The sequence below is a fragment of the Ochlerotatus camptorhynchus genome, unplaced genomic scaffold (genome assembly GCF_037179485.1).
Source record: "Ochlerotatus camptorhynchus isolate MF236.1 unplaced genomic scaffold, CSIRO-AGI_Acam_v1.1 ptg000443l, whole genome shotgun sequence".
Taxonomy (NCBI): domain Eukaryota; kingdom Metazoa; phylum Arthropoda; class Insecta; order Diptera; family Culicidae; genus Ochlerotatus; species Ochlerotatus camptorhynchus.
The window spans coordinates 1,316,125-1,342,854 of record NW_027040929.1 but is presented as its reverse complement, the minus strand read 5'-3'; the positions used below and the strand labels follow the sequence as shown (position 1 = coordinate 1,342,854).

The window sequence follows — 26,730 nt, the reverse complement described above, 5'->3', positions numbered from 1 at the left end:
CTATTTCTAAAAACTTCAGATAAGGCCTTCGAACTTCATGCAAGTTCTAAAAAATTCGGGAAAGTCTTACAAGTTTCAGGAAAATCCTGTCAACTACTGTGATGACCTACGACGGTCAGGAAATCTCTGCGAACCTTCAGAGAAGTTCTAAAAATTTCAGAGAAGTCTTACGAACTTCAGGGAAGTCTTTTAATCTTTGGAAAATAACTACGAATTTTACAAAATTTTCTACAGATTTAATGTAACTTCTACGACATTTAGGCATTGCTTAAAACTTAAGGATAATCCTATGACACTTATGGATTTTTTTTTCGAGCTTCAGAGAAGTCTTCAATACTCTTGGGAAGTCTTCTGAACTTAACATAGTTCTCCAAGCTCAAAAAAGTTCCTATAACTTCCGAGAAGTCGATTGAACTACAGGTAGTCCTACGAAATTCATGGGAGCTCTCCAAACTTCAGGGAATTTCCAAGAAATTAAGGAAAGACCCACAAACTTTTGGAAAACCCTTCGATATTTAAAGCCTTATGAACTTCAGGGAAGCTCACCTAAATTTAGGGTCCTCATATATTCAGTTAAGTCCTTCAAACTTCAGGGAAGTCCTCAGATCATCGAGAAAGTTCTTCGAACTTGAAGAAAGTCTTACGAACTTCTGAGAATGTCTAGGAACTTCGTGGTACTTCTAAATATCGCAGTTTCAAAAACAGAAATCTCAAGATTTAGGGGCTTATAGATTTCTAAATTTCAGACATTAGATAGGGCTCCGCGCTAGTCCGTCGTATCTCAGCTTTTCTTCGTGATACACCCATAAAATCGCTCATTTTACGGGTTATCGCAAATGTTTCAGTGTCAATCGTAATTAATCTTGTAAGCAAAGATGTTTTTGCAAAAACATGAGTGAAAACGCTTTGCTATTATAGTTTTAGCACATAGAACGGAAATAGGCGCCATGATACGACGACGTAGCGCGGCTCCCTACTAGCTTCTTGACAGCAAACAATCAGATAAAGAATTCACGGGCATTCACAAGAACCTTAATACCTATTTTGGTTTGTGAAATTCCGCATTTCGCGAAGAATGATGGTACAAGGATTCACTTTATTTTTTATTAAAAATTGTTTTTTAAATATATAGTTTTTAAAACCAGGAAATTTTTAAATCATTGACCAGGAAAACCAGGAAAAAACCAGGAATTTCAAAATGGAAATTCACTTGCCACCCTGAAATTGGTTTTAACTTTTGAACCGCGCAATATTTTAGCCAAGCATCTTAAGAAAATGTTTGTGTATTGATTACCTCTAACATTTTCTTGATCATTGTACACTGAAAAAAAAACGAACCCTTGAAAGCTACATGCAAAAAACTGAAATCAAGGAGGTTAACGCCTAATATCTCAATTTAGCGATTTGACATTTTCAGCAAAGCTGATTGTGATAAGATTTTCAACAAATTTGCCGAAAACACATGTTCATTTTCATGGTCTAACAAAAAAGTTAGTTTTTCAAAAAAAAATCTAGTAAGCCATGATTGAACTTGAATATTAAAAATTCTTCCGAAGACACTATAGGCCATATAGGCAAGCACTAAGCCGCTATTGAATTAAATTCGCAGCACTGCACTTTCAAACCACTGTGCAAGGGTGATAAATCGATTATTTCAGCACTGCCAACTTTTAAAAAATCCATCCGTATCAACAAGCTTCACATAAAAAAAACGTGCTTCCTCTTCTGTAAACTAATCCATTCAATTTAAATAGCTTCATGTCACCGGGCATGAACGATCATCTTTGATAAAGGTAAGTTGTAATGTGAGGAGCTCGGTGGCCTAGTAGCAACCGGGTTTGCTTACAGTGCAGAAGACTTGTTTTCCTCTATTATCAAGTCTTTCAGCCTAGAACTGGTTCGTCTCCGAGAGTCGAAGATCTTGGGTTAAATTCATGGCTCCCTTCTATATTTGTTTGTGTAGAAGTAAACACGACTGGGTTCGGAAACCTAGTAGAGCCCAACCAGGGACATCATTTTATTTTGATAGCGTCATGTTACCAGGCTTGAACAATCGTCGTTCGTAATCGTTTTTTATGATCAATGTAAGGGTGGTCTAGTGATGACCACGATTGTTTACTGAGCAGAAGATCATGAATTTAATCCCAGATCCGTTTACATTAACGAGATTGTAGCATCATTTGCATATCAGACCTTGAATATCGCAAATCTTATTCGCATGAACTTCAGAATATAAAAATAAAGACATCACATATCAAGGTGAATTCACATACAAAAAACCACACCTACCAACAGATTTCCCATCTTGTGACCTTTGTGGAGACGTAGAGCTTAACATGGTGCTCAAATTAACAAAGGTTTATCTAATATACTTTGCCCACTACCACCTGATTGCAAGGACGTGGCCGGCGCCGTAATTAATCTTAGATTTACCCATTGATATGTGCATGGATCACAACCCCCTGTTCCTCACTGCTCTTCCGATGTGTATTGAGATACCCAATATTGGTGTCAAATTTGAACGAATTTCGTTAGGATCAAGATTTGCAGGGACATTTTAAAGCATAAGAAACGAAACGAGCGCCAAAATTTCAAATTGTACACACTAAATACTATCCAAAACAACTTTGTCGAAGACTGGAAATCGATTGATTGATTGATTTGTCTTTATTTAGGAGGCTTTCATCCTGAGGCTGGTTCTCCTCCAAGGAAATCGATTAGACTTCTGAGAAAAAAGTAATTATTATATTAATGTTGACCTATTGATCCACGCGTACCTACAGGCGTATATATGAGCTTGTAGGTACGTGTGGAACACTTGGTCTAAAGTAAAAGAATAGTAACCTTTTGTACAAATAACGAATCGATTTGCATTCTTCGATAAAGTTGTTTTGTATAGTATTCTCAAACTAAGTCTGAAAGTTGGTGAAATTTGAGAAATGTGTGGAAATTTGGTAATCAAATGAATAGGATCATTCCGTTTCCCATACATTTTCCCATACAAAAATTAAAATCATCCCTCAAATTCGTTAAAAAATTTTGGGGACCTCAATACGCATTGAAAGTTTTATTGAATAGAAGCAAATAAGATCAATTCACGAAGTTCCCTAGTCGCACTGTACCTGCCCTCTTTCCTGTCTTCGAACTTCTCTTAGATTTTCTTAGTGCCTAGTTTTCTTGTTCTTCTTTGAATTTACATTTGTCCTTGGTATTTGTCCCTTCAATCCATTCGATTTACCCTAGATGTCTTTTTGACTGATTCATTCTAAGATAATCATTAAATTCCATTGTTACATCGTGCAATCCACTCTTCTTTTCATCTCTCACCTGTTACATCTTATCAAATACTCGACGAAGAGAACTCGTGCCATCCTGCTCCCAAACCTATCTAGTGAGCTGAACATAATTTTCCTCCGACCTACCCCAGAAATCAAACTCACCCAGAACTTCACCGGCGCTATCTTGTGGAGTCTCTCATAATCATTTCCAGAATTTTTCAGGGTCAATGCTTAAGAGCATCTAGCATTTTCTTAGCACTAACCCATTGAAAATTTAACACAATTTTTAGGTTCTTTAGCATCCTACCAAAGCTCAATATACCTGCCCACTAAAGTCTCTTGAATCAGAACTTGATTTTTATTAAGTTCATCAAATCTACTACCGACATCGTTAAATGTTGTCCCATGGGTAAATCTAATGAATTTTGGGGACAAAACTAATCGATAAAATATAAAATCAGAGTAGTCAAAGGGAAAGTCCGCAAAAGCCATTATCCTATGCAAATAAACGCACCAAAATACACCATACCATACACCAAAATGGCAAGCACAATGACACTCTATGCCTAGAAAAGTCGAGAAAATGACCAAGCCATAAGTCTGATTCTAGATAAAATGACCAAGCTCCCATTTAAATATTAGATTATCCGAGGTTACAGAACGTGTGATAAATATTTGAGGTATTTTTTTAACCTAGCAATCAGAAAATTATGACAAATTAACGTCCAACTTTTCCTATCTTCCGGATTGCAATCCTACAAAAACCTAGCCACTTCACCCAAACCCGTCATCTAAGCCAGGGTGGGAGCAAAGCAATTATCAACGTCATAAAACGCCACTTCACCCAACCACCGTTACCATAGTAACCGCATTTGTTGCTGCCATCCACCTCCGTCCGCCCTCCACTGCACGATTGTTCTAACGTTAAAAAAAAATTACGGAATGGCCACCAAATAGGACTCGCTCAACAGCAGCAGCCCGGGCTGCCCATCATAAACCACACAAAAATCGAATTGATTTCGTGTCTGTGTGTATAAATGTAGTGCAATAAAAACACATAAATATGATTTGATAATGGATTTGATGTCGGACTGCTGCTGCCCGGGTCGACGTTGACGACCGTGCGCGGTGGAGAACGCTAATTGATTCGAAGACAGCCCCCGATATTAAGGTCCAATAAAATTTATATCACAGCGACCGAACGAGATTTCAGGCTGCTGATGTGTGTTTACTTTAAGATATTGATGGACGACGGCGATCATAGCTCTCTGATTGATGGCCCATCTCGCGAGAACCTTTTGGGTCGTAAAATTAATGGTAATTAAGTCCGATTTTATTAAACCATTAAACTTCGTGGAAGAAATGCGGTTTCATCGGACGTGGCTTGCTGTGACCTCGGCTGACTGGGTAGTGGGTGTAGGTTGTGCGATGTTTATGGTCCCTACTAGTTGTTAAGTGTGTACGCCTTCTGTCAGAACGATATGAGTGCGGCCATTAGGCTGCCGTTCTAATTGAAGATTCATGTTACCACTGAGGTCGTAAAACCCTCGGTTCCATGAGCCTCGGCTGGATCAGCTGACAATCGATTTTTTTTCTTTCGTTCGATTGAACATATTTCCGTTTTCCCATGAGCCATTTAATTACATTGATGGAGTGTAATAACATAGAATTTTTTTCCTCCCTTCTCATTGCAGGTAAGCGAAGGGGCACGATCCGCCGAGGCCTACTAATCGGACGGGTGTGTGTCTGTGAGTAAACCACGACCTAACCTCTCAACATTGGAACTAAAAAAAATGACCTGAGATGCTTACGCTTCTTTCACACGAATTTAGCTAGGAGAAGAAACAGGCTTTGCGATTCAGAAAATAAAAAAGAGAATCGAAAAACACCACAAAAGTAACGAGCTCAAAATTTAAATAAACACAATTCGTGCACGCACTCACTAACACCGACACGCTGCCAAAATTCTCGCTAAATTAAAGATAATGAATTATCAGTTTTATAGAAAATCAGAAGGTGTGTATATCCAAACAGCCATAGTTGCCTATTTATAAGCACCCATAGCGTGTGGAGCCTCTTTCGTTTCTTGTAGCTAATAATATGTGTATCTAAATGCTTATTTTTCGTGATTTAGCACGTTTTGTTTCGTTGTTGGTTTCTTTCTTCCTTTGGCTTTTCTTTCCTAGATTTATGCTGAGTAAGAGAACTCCGCCCGCTTATAAACATTTAATTTGGGCCTTTCGGTCCCGTCATAACCATAATAGATTCTCGATTCGTGAGCCAAGTCCAAGTAGGCTCTGTGAAGGGAATGCCCCATCGTTTAGCGCGGTGGTCACGCAGTCGGAGCGTTCAAAAACTACCAAGAGAGAGTAGGTACAAAGGTGTGAACCGAAATCGCGGCCCACATGCTTTGGTAAGACTCAGTTACATCACTGGAGTACGGTGGGCTTGTGTATTAGATTTCTTGAGACGGTTTTTAGATTTGACGTTTTCTCGTGAGACATGGGGCACACACCCACCGTGCCACACAGTTGAAAGAAGCTGGAGCTATTAGGAAGCCAAAGACTACACACGTTCGCTGCCTTATTGGGCGGCCGAGCGGCCAACCGTCCGACCGAGGACCGGCGTGAACAGGGAAATAATTCTCACGACCACTAATCGGTACAGGCATAAATCTTCGAATGCACGTGGGGAGGCATGGCAACCCGTGTTATCGACTGCGGTAAGCAAGCTCACCCCAGCCCACAGCCAGAAGGCGGCTATTAAATAATACAGGTCAATTCACATAGCACACGGGAGAGGCCAGTTTCACTAATCACCATTTATGTCTATCGCGCATTCAACTGTCCATTCGCGATCAATTCGCGAAAATGGCATCCCATCTCTTGCCTGGCTGGCCAGTATCAATAGCCGCAATTCCAATCATAGAAGCAATGCGCAGAAAACAGAAACCCGAGGAAGAAGGCAATGCAGTACGATTTATTAGCGGCAATCCGATCGTAAAATACCTCATTTCAAGCGAAATTATAAAACTCACACAACCTGTCACCATGCGTCGAATCGATCGACGACGCACGGCCGGTCGCCTGTCGATCGAGGATGGCTATGACGAGATGAGTTGCTGCGACAACGCAATCGGCATCGGCGGCAGCAAAGCATGCGCGCACGTAATTAACGTGATCTTGCCCAACTCGTCGTCGTTCGGATGAGTCGATCTCGCTCTTGCACTCCCTCAAGGGACGATGTCGTTCTCTGTGACCCAATTGGCGCTTTCTGTTTGTTTAGTTTCTTGAAAGATATTCGATTTTCGACTTTCCCGAGTGGAAGTTGATACTTGTTGACGAGTGGAGTGCATATGAATGTAAACACTGAGTTGAGCCGGATGATGAAACCGCGGTTCCCCGGTGTAAACAACTTCACTGAGTTTGCTGTGACAGTTGGGCTTAATTTTGGAACTGAATTTCAAATAAAATAGTTTAAAGTGTCTCAAGTTGGCACTAAGCACTTTGAGGGATGCACATTCTTAACATTTTCATTAGCTTCGGTCAAGTTGCACAGTGTCGTGCACGGTGGTAAGAATTAAAGTCTATTTGTTGTTTAGACAAAATCGTAATAGGCACAGAATAGATAGAATAAAATGAACTAAAATCCTGGATCTTGTATTTTGTGGCTGGGATCTTAAATAAATTTGAATGTCTGATCGAATTAGATAATAGATTTTTAGCGCTTTACAGGATATCGTTGGGCATTTCTCGAGGATTTCCTTATAAATATCCTAGAATATCTACACGGTCACTTTCAGGTTTCCTCTCAAAAATCTTTTGATTATTTTTGGTATTCGCTTGAACTTTTCTTCTAAAGTTTTGGAATTATTTGAAGAAAACACTTCCATAAATATCTAGAAATTTATTCCATAATTATCTACGTATTCGCAATAATTCTCGTGAGAATTTTCATATCAACTTCTCCATAATTGTGCTTTAAATCGCATAGTAATATCCCTCAGAATTCTCTTGTTTTGTGTTTATAAGATTCTTCATTATTGGATTTTTTTATCTCTGAATTCTCTTGAAAATCTTACCAGAACTTTCTAGGAAATTCTCCTAAAGTTCTCTCTCCCAAAACTCTCTTGGAAATCATCTCCGAGCTTTATAAGAATTCTCTTCAGGATTTCCTTGAAATTTTTCAAACAATGTCCATGAGTTTTTCGTCGGAATTTAATTTAACATAGTTCTATTTTAAATTCCCTTGAAACTTTCATTTGAAATCCCTTTGAAATCTCCTGTGAATTAAAATCCCCTGGAATGCCTTTAGAACTTTTCAGAATCCCCCTGGCATGTTACTCAGAATTCCAAAGTAAATTATGTTCAGAATGCCCTTTGAAATCTCCTGAGATTTTTTTAAGTGCCCTCCTGGGAATCCTCCTCAGGATTTATCTGAAATATCCTCTGGAATTAAACCTCAGCTTTCTCAAAATTTTATCCTAAAGTTCTCTTGGAATTCAGCTCAGACGATCATGGAAATCCTTCTCAGGATTTCCTGGATGTTATTCTCAAAGTTCCCTTGAGATTCTTCTTGGAATTTCATATGTGGATTTCCTTTGAAAGACTCCATTGAATTTACTTAGAACTCTCCTGAGAAATCGATTCCCTTGAAACTCTCTTTAGAATCCCCGTGGAATTATAATAAAAAAATATTTGGATATATTCTGTGAATTTCCTGTAAAATTCCGTGACAATTTATTTAGAACTCTTCCAAAACGCCATGATATTCCTTCAGAATTCTCATGGGAACGCCCTTCCCAAGTAACAATGCAAGCACTGAAAGTGTTTTTATGTTACTTCATACGCGATGTTTACGATTTTCAGAGTTGGTTGGAAATGCTATCTAACATGAAGCTTTAGTGTGATAATTTATTGGCTAGAGAATGGTCTTAAAATAGGGTAGGTAGATAGTTCCGTTAGAGTACGGCAGTATGAACATTGAATAGAACTTGAAAATGAGCGAAGGGCGATTAATGCGAAAGTGCAAGTCGAACGCACACTCTTTACCTAACCCGTACGATGTACGCGGAGATTTGACGGTTGTTTTCAAATTTACAGGCAAAATATGTGCGCTTGACTTTGCTCAAATACTGTCTGCGGCTGTGGAATAGTTCTAGCGACGTTTCATCACTACCTAAAGCCCAACGACTAAATTGGCCATGAGTTGATAGTTCCGTAGAGTACGGCAGTGTGAAAATTGCATATAGAAAGTAGATAGCGAGCTAGGACAACTTTTAAGCAAGGTGCAAATCGTTTTTTTTTTTTCATCTCTCTTTACCAAACTCCCCCTTTGGAGAGGGATGGTGAGGGGTGCCCCCCCCCCCCGCCACCACTGGCAAAAAGAGATGAAAACCGACCGCTCAAGTACCAACTGTGTGTTTGAAACAGTTCTACCGATTTTTTACCGCACTACAGTTGTTATTTGAAGGAAGGCATCCAGTCGTAGGTTTGGAAATTGCAACTATTGTTTACCCCTACCACGATATGTGCTCCTGTCATCGTCGACTTGACGATCTTTAGGGGACACGGGTGGGGTAGGTGCTGCTACTGTACCTTTCGACGGGGAAAAAAACCGATTTGTACCTTCCTTAAAAGTTGTCCTAGCTCGCTATTCTAATATCTATATGCAATCTTCACACTGCCGTAGCATCTTCAACTAAATATTGTATGCAAGCTTGTAAACGATTTCACTGTTTATGTCAAGTATAGCTTAAAATTAAACGAAGGGAGATTTTGCGCGACAGTCAAAATTCAGATTTTTTTTCTGTGCACAATAGTTGGGGAAAGAAGAATTGCATTATAACACACCATCGACTGTAAATGCTTTCGGCAGCGTGGGGTGATGAAACTTCTATTCAATTTTCACACTGCCGTATTCTAACGGAACTATGTATCTACCCTCTTCTTAGACCATTCCCTAGCTAATAAATTATCACACTAAAGCAATAGCATTTCCAACCAATTCTGAACATTGCAAGTTTTATCGAGGTTGTAAAGCATGCTACAAGTCTAAATCATGATCTACAGAACCCTAATAAAACCCAAACTGGAACAATAACTTGAAATTAGGTAATGTTTTTTTAGCAATTCTCAGAATACAACTCCCTTAGAAGCGTGGAGGCGAGCCAGCCTCCTTAATAAATATAAATCAATCAATCCCTTGGAAGCATTATCGGCATTCTCTTGGAGCTCTCCGCATAATATCCTTTGTTTAATTGATTTATTAACATTTAAGTGAATTGAAGCCACAGGCTGGATCGATTATTGGGAAGAGTGAGTGTAGCTACTCAGATTTACTGTCCTGCCCGTGTTTTTTTAGTCAGTGGAACGGAGTAACGGGCAAGCGTCTAGAATGAGCTACCAAAAGAAGCGTCTTTTATAATTTTCTTAAGATGTTTCTTTAAATGAATTTCGTAGCATTTTTTATGGGTGCTCTTTTGGATTGGTACGGTTAAAAAAATCAGCGATATATTTAACTGATTTTTAGTATAAATTCCAACGTTGACGTCAAGTGCCTTAATTGAATTTCCTTGAAACTTTCATAAGAAATTCCTTGGATTTTTTTAGAAGCCATTGAAACTATCCTAAGAACGTCTTTTCATTGAATTCTAGTCAAATCTCTCCTCAGAAATTCAATGCAATTTTCCTCATAAACTCTTATAATTCTCTGAACTTTGTTGAAACATTGTATGGAATTTATTTTAAATTTACCTCCGTTTTGTCCAGTTTTCCTTAGAATACGGTTCCTTGGGTATTTTTCTCGAAATTCCTTTGAAGTTGTCTTATGAATCTTGCTTAATATTTCATTAAAATCATCTTCTGGAATCGTTTTAAATTATGTTTGAATCTCCTTAAAATGTTGGTCCTTCTTAACACTTAAATTAAAGCAGCACAGAACTTCCACTGAGGTGTTCTTCAGAGTTCCTTCGAGATCCACAGCAAACTGAATCTAATCTAATCTAATCGAACACAAATTCAGCCAGTACGAGAGAAAGCATCCTGGAAAATGATTAGGTTAGAAGGGTGCGTGGACATAGAGTGAAGCAAAATTTGAAATTTTCGCTCCACAATACTTAAACGATTCGAAATCGGATCCTGAGTAACCTCTCAAAATTTGAACCCATTTGGTGGGAAACTGAGATGGCAAAAACCATTTAAAGTTTGTATGTAGATTTTTGTTCATGTCTATCTAATAATTCACCATATCGGTTTGCTTCAAAAGCTTTCATATGTAGGAAATTTTCCCAGCTACAACTTGCTGAAGACCACTTTTTGATTAAATGCAAGAATCGAAAGTTATCAATGGTTCAATGCGCTGATGTCTTATGATCATGCTCAATCAACTGCTCAGCAGGCAACATTGGTGTTTCTGGGGCGTTGAATAGGATACAAAAATCACGGCTACTATGTCACACTGAAAAATACAGTGTTGCCTACTGAGCAGCTGCTTGAGCATGTCATAAGTTTACCAATCTCTTAAATAATTAATAACTTTTTCCTGTCTCGTTTTACATAGAAACGATCTTGAGCAAAGTTGCAGCTGAGAAAATGTTCTATCAGAATGGCCATCGAAATGTTCCGCAGCTCAATATGGAAAAAGACTAGAAGACAATGAACAAAAAAAATGAGATTTCCCATAGTAATTTACATGTAAACTTCAAATGGCTTGTGCGAATTCTGTTTCTAACCAAATGAGTTGTTACTTTGGGAGGCTAATCAGGACCCGATTTGAAACCATTTAAGCATTGTGGAGCGAAAAAGTCAAATTTTGCATCAGTCTAGTGGACATACCGTACCAAACACTCCGAGCTCCGAGCTGAGATTTGCGAATTTTTGAAAAATTATGATTTATCGCAGCCTATAAAAAAAACAAATATGCAAAGTTTCAGGCAAATCTGAAAAGGTCGAGTAAAACAAAAAAAATCTGTTTGGCCTGAAATTATAATTTGTTCAAAAATCTCGAATACGCTCATTTGAAGTTTTTTGCGTGATTCAAAATGGCCAAATTTTAGCAAAAATGTGTATGATTGACCATAACAAACAATCATGCAAAGTTTCATGTAAATTGGAGAAAGTCGCATCAGATCGATTCGTCGTTTAGTGTGGAACTGCTCTATAGTGTAGACGAAAAAAGCCGAGGAAAAACGAAAATTTCTTGAATCTGCAAATACCTCCATAATACTCAGCAAACTTCACTGTCAAATCAACACCGTTGGGTCCCATTCGTAATTCTTTGCCCACAACATCGATGTTAATTAACCTCGCCTAATGAACGACCGATCAACATCAGTGGAGGGAAACGAGCTACCTCTCGCGCGATCCAATCATAATGAAGAAGCCGTAAATTCGTCTGCGAGCTTCCGTGTCTCCGCACTTACGCACGATTCCTCCAAAAGCCCTCCGTCCCGAATTGTTCCCAAACCGTAGCTCGTTTGTGCCTGCGCGCGCGCTTCAGTTTGTTTTAACAATATCGACTAATTAATCACACTCTGTAGTCCCGCAGGAGTGCCGGTGGTGGCCAAAATTTCCGTGCCCCCTGCCTGCTGCTTGCAAAGCGATCATTTCCGCTTCGTTGAACATAGCAACCAACGGTGCTAACTAGGGAGAGACACGGAGGTCCCAACCCATCGCAACGCAGCGCGAAAATTAGAAGATGTCCAAACTGGGGAAATTTATGATACACCCCGCGTTCTGTGGCGTTCCCATGGTCGATCATATAGAAGCCAAGCGCACCTTAAATTCGTTCGCCTTTGGAGCGAGGTTTGGTCGGGAAAGCAGCACAAGAAGCAACAAATCCGTGAAGCTGAACTGCGCGCGTAGTGAGCAGCAGTCGAACAGCAACGGCGACGGGCGTAATTCAAGTTTAATTACCTGAAAACAACGAAAAGTACACCGTGCCGCGCCAAAAATTAAGATGGCGCGAGTTCTTCCAACACCGAAAAAAAAACACCATGATAGGAAATTAAAGAGCGGTTCGAAATTATATGCAATTACGCTCCCAGTTCAGTTTAGTGTGTGCGCGCTTCATGGCACACTGCGACACGAGACGGTTGATGGAGGGGACCCTCATTGCTCGTTGGTTTCAACTCGAACTGGAGAAATTAGCCGCTCATGCGGGTCCGCTTGCTTCGCTCGCAATCACAGTCGCCCAGGGCAACCCAAAATCCGACGGAGGCCTACTGACTGCAGATAAGAGCACAAGCTGCCTGAAATTAAAAATAAATATGTTTATGCTAACTAATGGCATACGGAAACGATGATTTCTTCCTCGGTCAATTTGTTAAATTTATTTGCTTTCGGGGCTTTTCTCGGAACCATGGAAGGAAGGCAGGAAGGAAGAAAGGTTGACATGCAGAACCCACACACGCACCGACTCGACTAGACGACGGATGGTTGCCGAAAAACGGTCCGCAACGGCAGCAGACAGAACAGAACCGAACAGAGAATGTGGAAAGGGCCCTGAACGAACATGGCTTGTACATCACTCAGCGGAGGAGATGTGGAGTTCATAAAACTTCTCAAAGTGCATTTGTACGCACCAAACAGTTGACGAAAGACAGCACCCATAGAGTGGAATGAAACATGAAGGCACATAAAAATAAAACCATTGTTTTTGTATGAGCACGACTTTTTCCGTTCAGAACCCGGCTGAGGAAAAAGTAAGCAGGCAAAAACGCATTTACAATTAGTAACATGCAGCCATAAAATAAACAATTAATGATTCCCTGTCGAAGATAAGCCCCACAGAGAAAACAGGAAGCGCTCTCTTCAGGCGCTTGACGGTGCATCCTGTGCCCCGATATATAAAAAAAAACTCCCTTCTGCAATCCCAGATCAGATGCATAGATCCTCCGACTCCGATAGGCCCCTTTCGAAGTTGAACTTTGACAGATTGCCATTGTAAACAACGCAAAACAAGCAACGCATGCTTTGATTGCACACGTCGAATGCTCCCGCGCTCTGCTTGGGAAAAGATGCGACACATTTTTCTTCGCTTCATTTCCATCGGTTGCTCTGCTGCATCTCGTACCATTAAACTTTGACATCGGACCATAAATAATCTCACCACTTTGTGCCCCCCAACTTAATCTCAGCGTAGTCGGAAAAAGTTTAGCCTAGGAAAAACCTCACCTGTCAAAATAGATCGCACTGCACGCGAGGAGGCAAGTTTTCCACCCCTGGCATACACAGCGCAGCAGGCCGGAGAACGAGACTATAAATTTTGACTTTAACACTTCAGCAGGCTCTGACCGGGAAAAGTTTCCTAGCCTTGAGAGGTGGCCACTATTTAACAGGTCGGTAGTGGTTTGGCTGCTGGCCGGATCCTCAGAAGCACAGAAACAGATTCTGGTCACCACCGTAGGAAAAACTTTTGTCGTTCAAAATGTGGTCCTGATGACACGGAAATCCCACTGCCAGATTTACGACATTTTCATATCGGTTTATTAACTAACAGGGAAAAAAACGACTTGCACTCTTCAAATGGTGAAAGTTTTCGAGCTGAAATTGACAGTTTTCTTCTACGATCCACCGCCAACCAAACAAAGACCCTTGACGCGTCGTTTGTTGACGGAAATTTCGACAGTCCCGTCCCGTGACGCCGAAGACTTTCCCGTGTCTCATTTCCGCGTGAAATTACTCTGCAATTATCTGCCACCGACCGAGAGACCCTGTGTGACGTCTTTAGAAAGGTCCAATTAGAGCCCTGCTGTAGGCGCGCTCGGTTTCTCAGCTCCATTGTGAAGCTAAAATTTCAATAGACGATGGTAGGGGAAGTCACAAAAGTGAGATATCATGTCTATCATTACGCGCCGAAGAGCTGCGTAACAAAGGAAAAGTTTATGTTTTGTTTTGTTTGATCGAGGGACGACGCTGTTGAAGCACACGCGATCGCGATAAGCAACAATGGCTAAAGACACCCTGTCTCTTTGACAGCGATCTCTCAATTGCAAATAAATGGTTATTACCTCCGGCTGGTCGGTCAGATGGCTGTTGATCCCATTTCCACGATCTGACAGGAGGTTAAACGCTGTCCAACAATTACCCGGAATTTTTCTCTCTCTTGGCAAACGTGACGATCGATTAACCGCCAACTCGTTTTCATTAGGCCAGCGAAATTCAAATTGAACGTTTTTCCATCGCCATAAAATTGGAGGAAAAAAGCATAAACAACACGAAATTACATCATGTTTCTAACGTTCAGTGCTGGAGAGACGACAAGAATATCACGACTTTTGGATCCGCTCCAAAAATAAAAACCGTTCCAGCGCAGCGGAGGGCATTTAGAAACACGATCATCGATCTCTTCGCTCAGCAGCCGCTTTTCTCACTCCATCGTAGTAGTCGGCGACGACGGGTCGATCCAGAGGGGGAACCCGATTAGATTTATGCCAGTTTAAGCCTTTAATGGGGATCCCCCTTAGTTTACCCTTCCCTTCCGCCCTTCGTGGTTCGGCAGTGTCCAAATTAGGGAATCGATCCCGTTGAAAACAATAATAATTAATGATCGGATGTATGAGTGTGTGTATTACGCAGGAGTTCAGCGCGCGTGAATGATAAATGGGTCGATTTCCATACAAGGGGACACACACGAAGTTAGCTTTCCATGGCGGCTCTTTCGCCGGGATGAGTGACAGTTTGGCAGGTTGGTGATCCGGAAAGATTTCTTCGTGTTTCCAACCGTTTCGCTGTTGGATGTTTTGAACATTTACGTCAACATCAGCGGTTGAATTCATCACTGTTTTTCAACTGGTCCGTACTAACTACGGCATGAATAGTGCTGAAATTAATCTACACAGAATGTACTACAACAGAGTTGCCTCGCGAGTCGTTGCGACGAGTGGACTTCGAACCATTAGTTTTAACACGTTTTTAATTCAAAATCCATCATATTGAGAGCCACAAGAACCAGATTGGGCACACCCGGACATGTTCCACATATTCTCAGGAAGTGGACAGAATCTGTATTGATTCAAATCTTGTTCGACGGTCTTAATTTTTAAGAATCAAGCCAAAAAACGTAGCCTTGCATGAAGAGCTTTTGAGTGTGTTGATTATTTCCTTTCAATTCCGTTATAATTGCTTATCTTTTGACAGATACGCGTTTTTCGTCTACTACTTGCGGACTTCGTCAGTGCATTGAGATTTTTTTTTTTCAGAATAAAGTACTAAAAATTTTAATGGGTCTGAGACCGATCTACAGAGCCACTTCCAAAACATTCCTCAACCCAGGAAGCAATCTCCATGCAAAGTAGCTTCCCTCTCATCATGATGATTGGTGAACTTTTCTTTTCCCATCTATTTATTTACGATGATGCAGTAAGCCCAGTCAGTCAGTCAGTCAGTCAACCAAAGCCTACCATCGATGCATGGCAAACATGTCGTCGATGAACGAAGAAAGCGAATCAACTTTAGAGATAAAAGTAACAAATGAAATCAAAATAATAGGCAATTAGAGCGAGAGGAGATTTTGTCTCTACGGTTACCGGAGGAATTCACCGGGGAGCCGCACACAACAAGAAGGAACAACAAAGACGATTCCTGTGCCGATATGAACCAAGATTCGCTTGCGTGGAATTGATGAGGCAACCAAACAAGCAACGTCGGTTGGTCGGTCGGTTGCTGTTGTGGAAGGAACGGTAACGGGAGGGTATTGAATATGGATTTTGTCATTTGGAGCAGCCCTGCTGCCAGCCAGCCAGGAGAAGCAAACCAGCCTGTTCATCATGATGATATCAATCGCGCTACTCTTCGAGGGAATAATTCTTCTTCAGATCGAGTACGCCAAGACTCCACACTCGACACGAGCACGTCCTCAATTCTACTTCCCGCGCTGCACGAGGAGATATTTTTATATTCGAGGAAATATCCAACCAAGAGGACCGTGGATTATGATTTATTAGAATTGAATGACATTTCAAACTCCTCCTTAATGGCAAATGTCAGATATTTGGTTTCAGCGATGTTCCCTTTTTTCCACACACTCGGTCTTTCTCGGATATCGCCATCATCGCAGTTCCCATATAGGTACCTATATTCGCGCGCAAGGCGAGGAGGAGACGGATCACTTTCGATTCGATTTGCACTCGTGGAAAAATGTGGCCTCGTCTATCTATTCTTTGGGGAACCAGCAGGGGTAGGTCTGGGTGTGTGTGTGTAATTTCAGCTCTTTGCCGATTTTCCCCTTTTCTTCAAGCGATTCGGGTTGGCTGACTGGTCCCCGGGCTCAACTGATTTATATTGATTTATGGTAGATGCTTTGACTGGAAATTACAATATAATAGGATTTATGAAATATGCTTGCTGGCTGGAAAGTTCCTGGGTTTTTTGTGTGCGATACGAGCGTTGGCGGTAAGTTTTGGCTCCGGCTTTGTAACTTTGAGGGGAAAAGTTTTGATCAACTCTAATGAACTGGCGTTTGTTCGTATGTTGGATCCAACAATGACTCACTATCGGCTGCTGGAGAAATTGAGATGGAAAAGCGTACGCGATGGCATGGTCGTAATTCCTTTCTTCTCGAAAACATCACTCACCTCTCGTCACCTCGCCTTGGTAAACGTCTAAATGGATTTGTTAAACCGACAATGTATCCCATTAGCGCTTTCGCTCTGGAAAAGCCTCTGTCCGGGTCGTAGTAGGCGTAAGAATTCCACTCGGCTCGCCACTCATCAAGACAAAATGGGAGCCATTAATCTTCCCCCCGACGCTGGTTGCTTTGATGCTAGGAACTGATGGCGAGGGATTTTCATTTGTGCCACTCACTCACTCGCTTCGGTGTCGTGCGGCACAGTCAGTCACACAGCTTCAGAGACAATTTATTTGATTGAGAGAATTGATTATTGCGAGATAATGGAATCATATGCGAGGGCCACACTATTCTGGAGAAGGGGAGCCCGCCGTAAGTGGTTTGGATTTAATGTAAACATTTGTCAAATATTGCTCCGCATCCTTCGGAATGGGGTTAACGAGGGAGGCTTTTCTGCTGATGAGATACTTTTGTTTGGGGAGTCTGGTCCTATTTACTCTGTTGATTGCGCCTCACAGAGATCTCGATAAAAGATGAGCCCTCTCACACGACTTTCGGTGCCAACATATATGGAGTGCATAACATACTCTCGTACATATGGTTGTCTGTTTCCCGTGAATGGGATCTCCTCTGCCGTTGGCAGCCGTTTGAATGCTGATGGATAAAGCAAGATAAAATAATTCAATTAAAGACTCTCCGCTCTCTCTCTCTCTACCCTTGCCGCCTAGCGACGAAGTCGACGTAGATCCGCAAAGTCAAGCACCTAGAGTTATGCAAAAGCCATGACAATTCTCCTGCAATCGAGCACGATTCATCTGAATCTTGCCAGTGCCGGGAACGCCAGGAAATTCACTACAATAAAAGATGAAAAATATTCCAACGATTTCTCCATTTTTCCATATATGCACCTTTCCTGCAGCCAACGACAACGACGACATCACGACAAGCGAAAAAGGAAAGCAGCTTCTGGCAAAGAGACTTTTTCTCGGTCTCAAGACCCACTGCTCTCGCCGTCTCCTGAGTTGTGTATGCAAACATGGAACCGTTCGTTGTCGCAGTATCGTCTCCAAAGACGACGACGACGACTTCCAAGCAGGAAAACTACGCTAACGAGGACTTACAGCCAAGAATCAAGCAAACTCACTCAGATAGCGCGCTAGCAGGAAGAGACCCCGACAGGGGGTAGGATAGATAAATATATTTGTTTACCCCAAAGAGACGATATTATATTATGCTTTTTTTTTCGCTTTAAGCAAACCGTTTGTTAAGGCTGATTGGCCTGGGATAAGAACGATCGGAATGCACAATGGATGAGAGAAGCTTTGAATTGAGCTTCGGAAATTTAAATATTATATTTACATTCCCTGGTTGTAGGGCGAGTGAGGGGTAGGAATTCAACCGCGCCGGGAAGAACAACTGTCAAAACATTCGTCGCCGCTTGCTGCTGTTGCCGGTACCGGAAATGCTGCACCAAATTCTTACGCTTTATGTATACAGATGGTGGCGTGACTTACGCTAGTCCTATGCTCTATTATTACGCACGGCCTACTGGTTTAACGCAGAGTGTGCGTGCCTGTTTTGTTTTTATGTCACACCCCTGCGATAACGACCTCTGGGCGAAGGCATGTGTGACGTGTCACGGAAACGATGAAGCGTTCTTCAAATGTGACTACCACCAAATGCTGACAATGTCAAGACCAGCGAAAATCTTGAATCCCACAGTGTGTGGAGAACACACAACCGTGCCAGGCAAAATCATAGTTATTAATTTGAATAATGATACAATAGACCTGGCATTTAGGTCGCTCTAGAGTTCACAGGAACCCCACCACAGGTCCAACTCTCCAGCTGAGCCAAGGTCTAGGCACCCAGGCACGACAAAATCGCGCACCTCTGCACCCAAGCATGAAATGAAATTTTCTCCCGATTCATCCTCCAGCTCCGTTCAGCGCTTCTCAATCATCATTCGGTCCGAAAATTGCCGATGTTTTTGTCTTTTGCATTATAATTAGTTCCTCTCATTCCCAGCCTGCTACGCTTCGTGTTCTCTTCGCGTTCCGTTCTTCACCGTTTTTGTGCACTCGATCATCCTCAACCTTTTGTTGTTTTCCAATTGTTTGATTGCTATATTTCAATTATTATTTGTTTTCATCTGTTGTTTCGTTCCTTTCTTCTTCTGTATGCTTTTGCCGCCGCCATTCGGATAATTATGTAAATTACAGTGTTTTACTCGACACACAAGGTAAGATTACCATGCTTCGAACAGTTTTGCTCTCTCACTGCGTGCGTTCCGTCATTTGCCAACGATTCGTGACAACTTTGTGCTGGGAAACAAACTCACCCAAACAAACCAAACAATTCCCGATCAAAGTAGGCGGCACACCCCGTCATCGTCCTCCACGTACCAGGTGGCGAAAATCTTAATTTAGACGAGCCCAGCATGCCATGATTGGTGTGAAATTAATTGAAAATTATGCATGAAAATAAACAAAACAAAATCAATTTCGCTCGGCCGGGAGGCATTTGTTTCGCACTGACCATTGTCGTCGTCGTTGTCGTCGCTTTTTACCGAATTCACGCCCAAACAGTAGCGAGAGTGAGAGCGTGCGAACGCAGTAATCCGTCAAATCGGTTCCCATGCAACGCATGTGAGGAGGGCACTTGGATCGATTAGGTGCGGTTCAATTACTGCACTGCCTTCCCTTTCCACTGACGGAAAATGGCGAAACAAAAAGCCTCACCAAATTGCTCATCTCTTTCACCGTTTCACGCATCACTGCGCCGTTGGGTGTGATGCTTTAAAACCGACACCCAAACCGAAGATTCGTTAATTAAACATGCATTCCACCATAAATCATGGTTAATTAATTTCGCTGCTGCCTTCCCTATAGTGACGGAAAATGTGTTTCCTTTTATGATCAACCAATTCATTAATTATCCGTTTTCGACTTACGGACTCTGCTGCACGCTCACACACACACACACACTTGCTTCGTTATAGTTTGAGCCCGGGCCCGAACTGGAGAGTGAGTGAGTGAACACATGGGTCATGACTCCGGAGATGGAGATGCCCTTGAAAAGCACGGATCGAAGAAGAGTGTTGGGAAACAGATGGGGATTTTGGAAAGCAAAGCATTTTAACGGTTTCTGAACATCATTTTGGATGTTGGTTTGGAAATTGAAAGTTGATTGAAATCTTACGACATTTTGAAAAGGTAACGCAACATTGAACATTAACTACCATTTTGACACAATTTTCACTGCTTGTTGCAGTGACAAAACTTCAGTTCATGACGTTCTTAATGAATATCCCATAAGGACTGTATCGAAAACTAACTTCAAACTTTCATAAAACGAAATAAAGGCAAAAACTACGAGAAAATTTACATAAGGCTCACTTTTAGCACAGACAAACAGACATAATTCTTAGAAGAAAATTCTTCAAAAAATATCGTCAAGCGTATTTTGCATGCGCACAAGCACCATCTATCATCCACATTCCCAAGCAATGATTTGCAACCGGAGCATCCCTCGTGCATGCAATTTTTCCACTAGTTGCTTTTCCCTCGTTCTGTCAACGCGTCAGCTGTGTTGAATAAAAACAAAACAGATGGATGTCAGTGATGTCGGTTCTACGAAATTTTCCGAAGATCTATAGAATTGATTGAATTTTGCAGAAATACGGATCCGTAGGAAAAATTCTCAGAAGCTAAGACTTTTTTTAAAGGATTTGTTTTGTTTGTTTAGTGTGCTTTTTCATTTGCTGGAAACAAGTGTTTAAACAAGAAAATGCATCACTTATTAGTGCTCTTTCTACCACCGCTCATCGCTTCAATGTTTACACAGAAGAAAAAAAATAATATGTATCATTCAATAATATTCATGGTAAAGTATTGAACATCAATAACTGGTAAAAATTGATAGAATATTACAGTCATCAACATGATTTGTTCTCGAATTCTGTGTACATCGTACAACCTAATATTAGGAACGGAATGACTAATGTGCAACAGTTTTGATATAATATTCAACAACTTTTTTTTTTCTGTATTCGTCAGATGAGGATGTGTCTCCAGTGGGATGCGTTGACCGAGGGGGGTGACACATCTAAATCTCAATTCTAGATGCTCAACAAATCTCACACTAGCGAATCAATCTTCGAAAAATCTTCAATCATTTCTCCCATCTACTTCCATCGCACATCATCTTTTTGCAGGAAATCTTCAGAATCGTCATTAATCTTCTTTCTATCTACTCAGTGTGCATGCAGCTAACCACAGCAAAACACAATTTTTCCTGCATCGTAGATAGAGTCGCCCGCCTCGGCGTTGGCCACTTATCATTTTCAAGAGCTGACATCTACTAACTAGATGTGAAAAAGAACTGGCATCACTGATAAGTTCGAAATGTAATGGCTTGCTCAATGCTTCAGTGGCGCCACCATGACAAATGCAAGCACATTCCCAACTAAAAGATTATTTGCGATTAATGTGATTGTGAGTGTTATGTCTGTTTGTCTGTGCTTTTAGGTTATGTTATTAAATGGTACAATTATTAAAATTAACTATATTATTGATTTCCGCTGTACAACCTAAAGATTTAAAAGCTTTCGGCAAATTCTGCACAGTCTTTGTATACGACTGGACACCAATGACTAATTTCACATAAACTAAGGCATACTTTGAAACACCCAACCTTCTGTTTTAAAAGATCACTTGACAATATTCTAGCAACATTCAATTCGCTGTAGTAAGGGACAGTTTTACGGATTGGTGTCAACACGATTTTGACCATAAATCAAAATCAGGCATCCGGATGAAAAAATACCAGATCAATGGTGGGAGTTCGTACCTTCGATACAGTGGTAGAAAACTCAATTGCTTTAGTCTATTCTTGATACATTTTAAAATTTACCGCCTCTTTGCGGATAGATTAGATAGAAGAGCAACAGCTAAACAACTGTAACATGCCGGACAAAAAGTTTGTCCCAAGTTTTTCCACCTCAACGGTCGTACCTGCATTACTTATACTCACCCCAACCAGGTTGGTGTAATATACAGGAGATACTCAACATAACTAGGATAGGGAAATATTAGGTAAACTTTGGAGTGTCAAATATAGTCAGATTTTAATTATTTCAAAAGCATTCGAGTGGAAAACTAATATAATTATATGGTGTAGGTACGCAAATAACCGTGGTCACCGAAATCCGAAGATATTCCGGGGTTCCGCAGAGCTTTTCTAACTTGCTAAATATGTGATGAGATTGGGATGAGATAGGATGCCGGTTGAAAACTTGTATTTTTAGTAAATACATTGCAAGAAGAACCAGTTTCAAAGTGAATGATATGCCAAGAACTAAAATCCACCTATAATCAACCGATGACTCTTCTCCTGTAATCGGTTTTGATGGAGGGTTCTGAATGTGGTCAGCTTTTAATCACTCAAAATATGCCGTGAGACAGCTCTTTCTTCATGCTTTTTCATCAATAGGCTTTTGATAGACTTTAAATGCATCATTGACCACATTGGCCGCTCTTGGAACCACCAGGATGCCTCCGTGGGAAACTGTAGCAGGGGATCGAAAGCCTTTTGATGAAAAACCTCGAAAAAAGGGCTGTCGTACGGCATATTTTGTAGCAAAAACGCAATTGTCCCTTGCTATAGGTTCGCTCGGGGGTGACCCGTGGTTTCGAGAGCGGCCAATGTTAATGCATTTATAGTTTATGGAAAGCCTATTGATGAAAAATATGAAGAATGAGTTGTCGCACGGCATGTTTTGGTGAAATAAATAATTGTCCTCTGTTACAAGTTCCCCGGGGGCGTACTGGAGGCTTCAAAAGCAACCAATGTGGTCAATGATCCATTTGAAGTTTATGGAGAACCTATTGATGAAATGGAATTAAGAAAGACCTGTCGCACGGCATATTTTGAGTGATTAAAAGATCTGACCGCATTCAGAACCCTCTATCAGAACCGATCCTAGGGGAATGGTCATATCTCGGTTGATTATAGGTAGATTTTAGTTCTGGGCATATCATTCGCTTTGAAACTGGTTCTTCTTGCAATAAATTTACTAAAAATATAAGTTTTCAACCGGCATCCTATAAAAAATCTCAATACAAATTGAGCAAGTTAGATGAGCTCTGCGGAAACCCGGAGTATCTCGAGGGGGCGACACATCTAAATCTCAATTCTAGATGCTCAAAATATCTCACACTAGCGAATCAATCTTCGAAAAATCATCTTTCATTTATCGCATCTACTTGCATCGCGCTTCATCTTTTTGCAGGAAATCTTCAAAATCAACATAAATCTTCCTTCTATCTACTCAGCGTGCGTGCAGCTAGCCACAGCAAAACACAATCTTTTCTGCATCGTAGATAGAGTCGTCCTCCTCGTAGTATCTCAGATTTCCAGTGACCATGGTTATTTTCGAGGCTACGGCATAAAAAGCATTTCTTCTTCACTCAAATAAGCTGAAAATGAAGAAAACCTTGAAAGATAAGCCAATTACCTGCATGAATTTGAATTTTGACAAGGTATCACGCTCTTGATCAAAGCAACCGCTGAGTTTCGAAGTCAACAATTGTTTTTGATCATTCAAAGATGCGTATTCATAATTGCCTGTTCTGTTGTCATATAAATATTCATAATCATCTTGGTGGGGATGGTTTTGAGTATCAAATGCGAAATGATTATTTTCGTTTTACACAAATATACCGTTGTGGAACGTGTTATGTTGCTTTTTTCACTCATATCGATGGAAGATTATTGCCTTTTGCAGAATTGATGACAATGTCGAGGTTTTAGGCTCTGCAATCGATAATATTCACAATAATCATTTATGGCTAAATGAATTTATTTATTTATTTAACCACCATCATTGACATTTTAGCCATACAGACTGTTTAAAGTGACTTAATCTTATTCTTAAAAACTGGTCTACTTATATTAAAATCAAAAACATCACACACATCATTAAACAGTCTGCAACATCTATCGAGAGGATTGTTATAACCGTAAGCAGTACGATGTCCGGGAGTCCACAGAAAGTAATAGTTGCGAATACAGCGAGCTGGAGTGTGGAAATTGATGTTCCCGAGCAAACAACTGCAGTCAATATGATTACTAATCATGTCAAATATGAACATCCCCTGGAGAAAGACTCGGCGATTTGTTAGTGTTTGCAGTCCAATAAGCGCACATCTATGCTCGTTCGGAGGTAAGCTATCTGAATTTGTCCATGGCAGACGTCGTAATGCAAACTTTATAAACTGTTTCTGGATTCTTTCGATGCGCAGTACATGAACAGCATGATATGGAGCCCAAATTTGTACTCCATATTCAAGAACACTGCGGACCATAGAGCAGTACAGTGCTTTCAGGGCGTACAGGTCATCGAACTGTGCAGTATTGCAGCGCAAAATATGTGCTCGTTAAACCGTAGTTTGCTGTCCAAGATGAGCCCAAGATCCTTAATGGCATTAACCCTTTCCAGTGGCGATTGATTCATAGAGTAATCAAAAATTATCGGAGAGTGAGAGCGGGTAAGGGTAATCATTTTGCATTTGGCAGGATTGGCTTCCATTCCATTCATCTGACACCACGATGACAATCGCTCTATATCAGCTTGTAGTGCGCAACAATCCACGATCGATTTGATCACACGGTACAGCTTAAGATCATCCGCATATAGCAACTTACAGGAACTTAGCATATCACACACGTCGTTGATAAACAGAACGAAAATGAGAGGTCCTAGGTGACTCCCTTGTGGAACCCCCCATGGTATATGGAATACCTCGAATCTGGAATCACGTACCTTAACGAAAGCCTTCCTGGATGATAAGTATGATTTCAACCAACAAACGATCCACGGTGGAAGACCAAGGCGGTTTAGCTTCATAATGGTTAGGTCGTGAGGGACTTTGTCAAAAGCCTTAGAGATGTCGATGTAAACGGAGTCCACTTGCTGACGCTTCTCGATGCTAGCTATAAGAGTGTTCGTGTAAGTCATAAAGTTAGAGACTGTCGAGCGCTTTTTCATGCAGAAGACTTTCGAGAACCTTGGCCAAGCAGTTCAGGATCGAGATAGGTCGTTAATTTTCCACTTTGTGCATGTTACCGGACTTGAAGATTGGTGTAATTGAGGCGAGCTTCCAGGCATCCGGAAAAACGCCATCAATAAGCGATCGATTGAAAATAGACATAACGGGAGTGGTCAACGATGCTGCACAGTTCTTGACGAAAGACGGTGGAATACGATCCGGGCCTGGACCTTTCGATGAATCTACTGAGCAAAGGGCTTTGAGAATAGCGTCTTGACTGAAGATGAGCTGCTGCAGGTGAATGTCGTATCTTGGTGGAGGAGTTTGATCGGGTTTGAAAACACTTCGGAAAAAGTCAGCGAAAAGGTCAGCAGAAGCAGTGTCGGTGGTGGAGCTTCTACTACCGTAGGTGACGTCCACGGGAATACCGGTTGATCTTTTCCGAGAGTTGATAAAAGACTCTGGAGGTTGTCGACGTACTCACAAAAGCGAGCTTCCTGCAAACTATTATACTCTGGTTCTACTAGCTGCACCGTATGCTTGTTTGCTGCGGTCCGGGAACGAAAGTAACGTTTTCGAGCATTACGCAGATTACGCAATTGCGTGGAATGGTTGTTGGAATTGCAAACAAGATTTTCTTGTCTTCACCGAAACAGTATCTTGGATTACTTTATAGATGTTGTCGTAGAATACGGAGACGGCGGCATCAATGGTGGTTTGGGCAAGTATTTGTACCCAATCCAAGGTGGTAATCCTCGTGTTAACAACATCGAAATCACATTGTACAAAATTATACTCATTGCGGGCTGCTGGATACGGGAGCGGATGATCTCTCAACGGGAGTCAACTTTTAGAACCAACGGCTTGTGGTGACAATCAACTTCCATAATTGCAGAGGGTGGTTCAAACTGACGAGAACCAGGTCAAAAAGCTTACCATTCGTGTTCACCAGATCGTTGATTTGCTTCAATCCAGCAGACAGCATGGACTCCACTACAGCGAGTTCCTGTTCTGATGAAGCATTGAGAGGCAGAAATCCTCTGACGTTCTCATCGAAGTCCCAAGCTAGATTTGGCAGATTGTAATCGCCCACAACTATGGTTGTATCGTGAGGGTTCGCCATACCAAGGAGCTGTTGTGCGGACTCAGCGTGTTTGGTGTAAATGTCGGGCTGACTGTTTGGTCGAATAAATCGACTTGAACAGCAATTTGTTCGAGGCTCTCAATGCCCACAAGATGCACAGCCTTACACTTCAGCTCGGATTTCACGGCAATTAAGACGCCACCGCCACGTCGCAGTGCGCTGGTGCGAGAATTCCGGTCACAGCGGTAGATTGTGTAGTTGCTTGCGAGTTTAGCATTCGTAATGTCGGTATGAAGCCAGGTTTCAGTGAATACCACCATGTCGAAATCCCAAGGAAGCAGCGAATGGAGTAGAGCGTTAGTTTTTGTCCTCAAGCTTCGGAGGTTTTGATAATATACGGTCCAATCTGTGCGAATGTTGACAGGGTCACAAGACGCTAGGTTAGGCGAGGTGGTTGGTTCAGCTGACTCTAGGCGTTGCTCATTGGACCAGAATCTATGTGCAGCACCGGTTTTCAAAAATTCTGCGTTCTCCTTTCATCTTTAACGAACTCCAGAAATTCGATACCTTGTGGCCAAGACGAAGGATCCATCGCTTTTTTCTTCATTTCGAGATTGAATGAAACGAAGGACAGGGCTGACAAAGGCCTCCTCTGGGTTTCAGGGATTTGGCAACAACTTCATCCGTATTCAATCAATCTTTGGCAAGTTTCTCGATGTCTGCCTCCGATACAATTTGGTTTTTTTTT

The 26,730-nt window shown here is 41.4% G+C and overlaps 1 protein-coding gene across 7 annotated transcripts in view; it reads left to right on the top strand.

Moving 5' to 3' along the window:
• Ten-m (teneurin transmembrane protein Ten-m) overlaps nt 1-26,730 on the top strand; it is a 409,761-nt gene that overhangs the window by 108,727 nt on the left and 274,304 nt on the right. The window contains exon 2 of one of the 7 annotated variants that reach the window (XM_065234803.1): nt 4,973-5,026. The exons of the other annotated variants lie outside the window; for them this stretch is intronic. The gene's annotated coding sequence lies outside the window, so the exon portion shown is untranslated. The remainder of the gene's footprint in view (nt 1-4,972; nt 5,027-26,730) is intronic. 7 annotated transcript variants of the gene reach the window in all.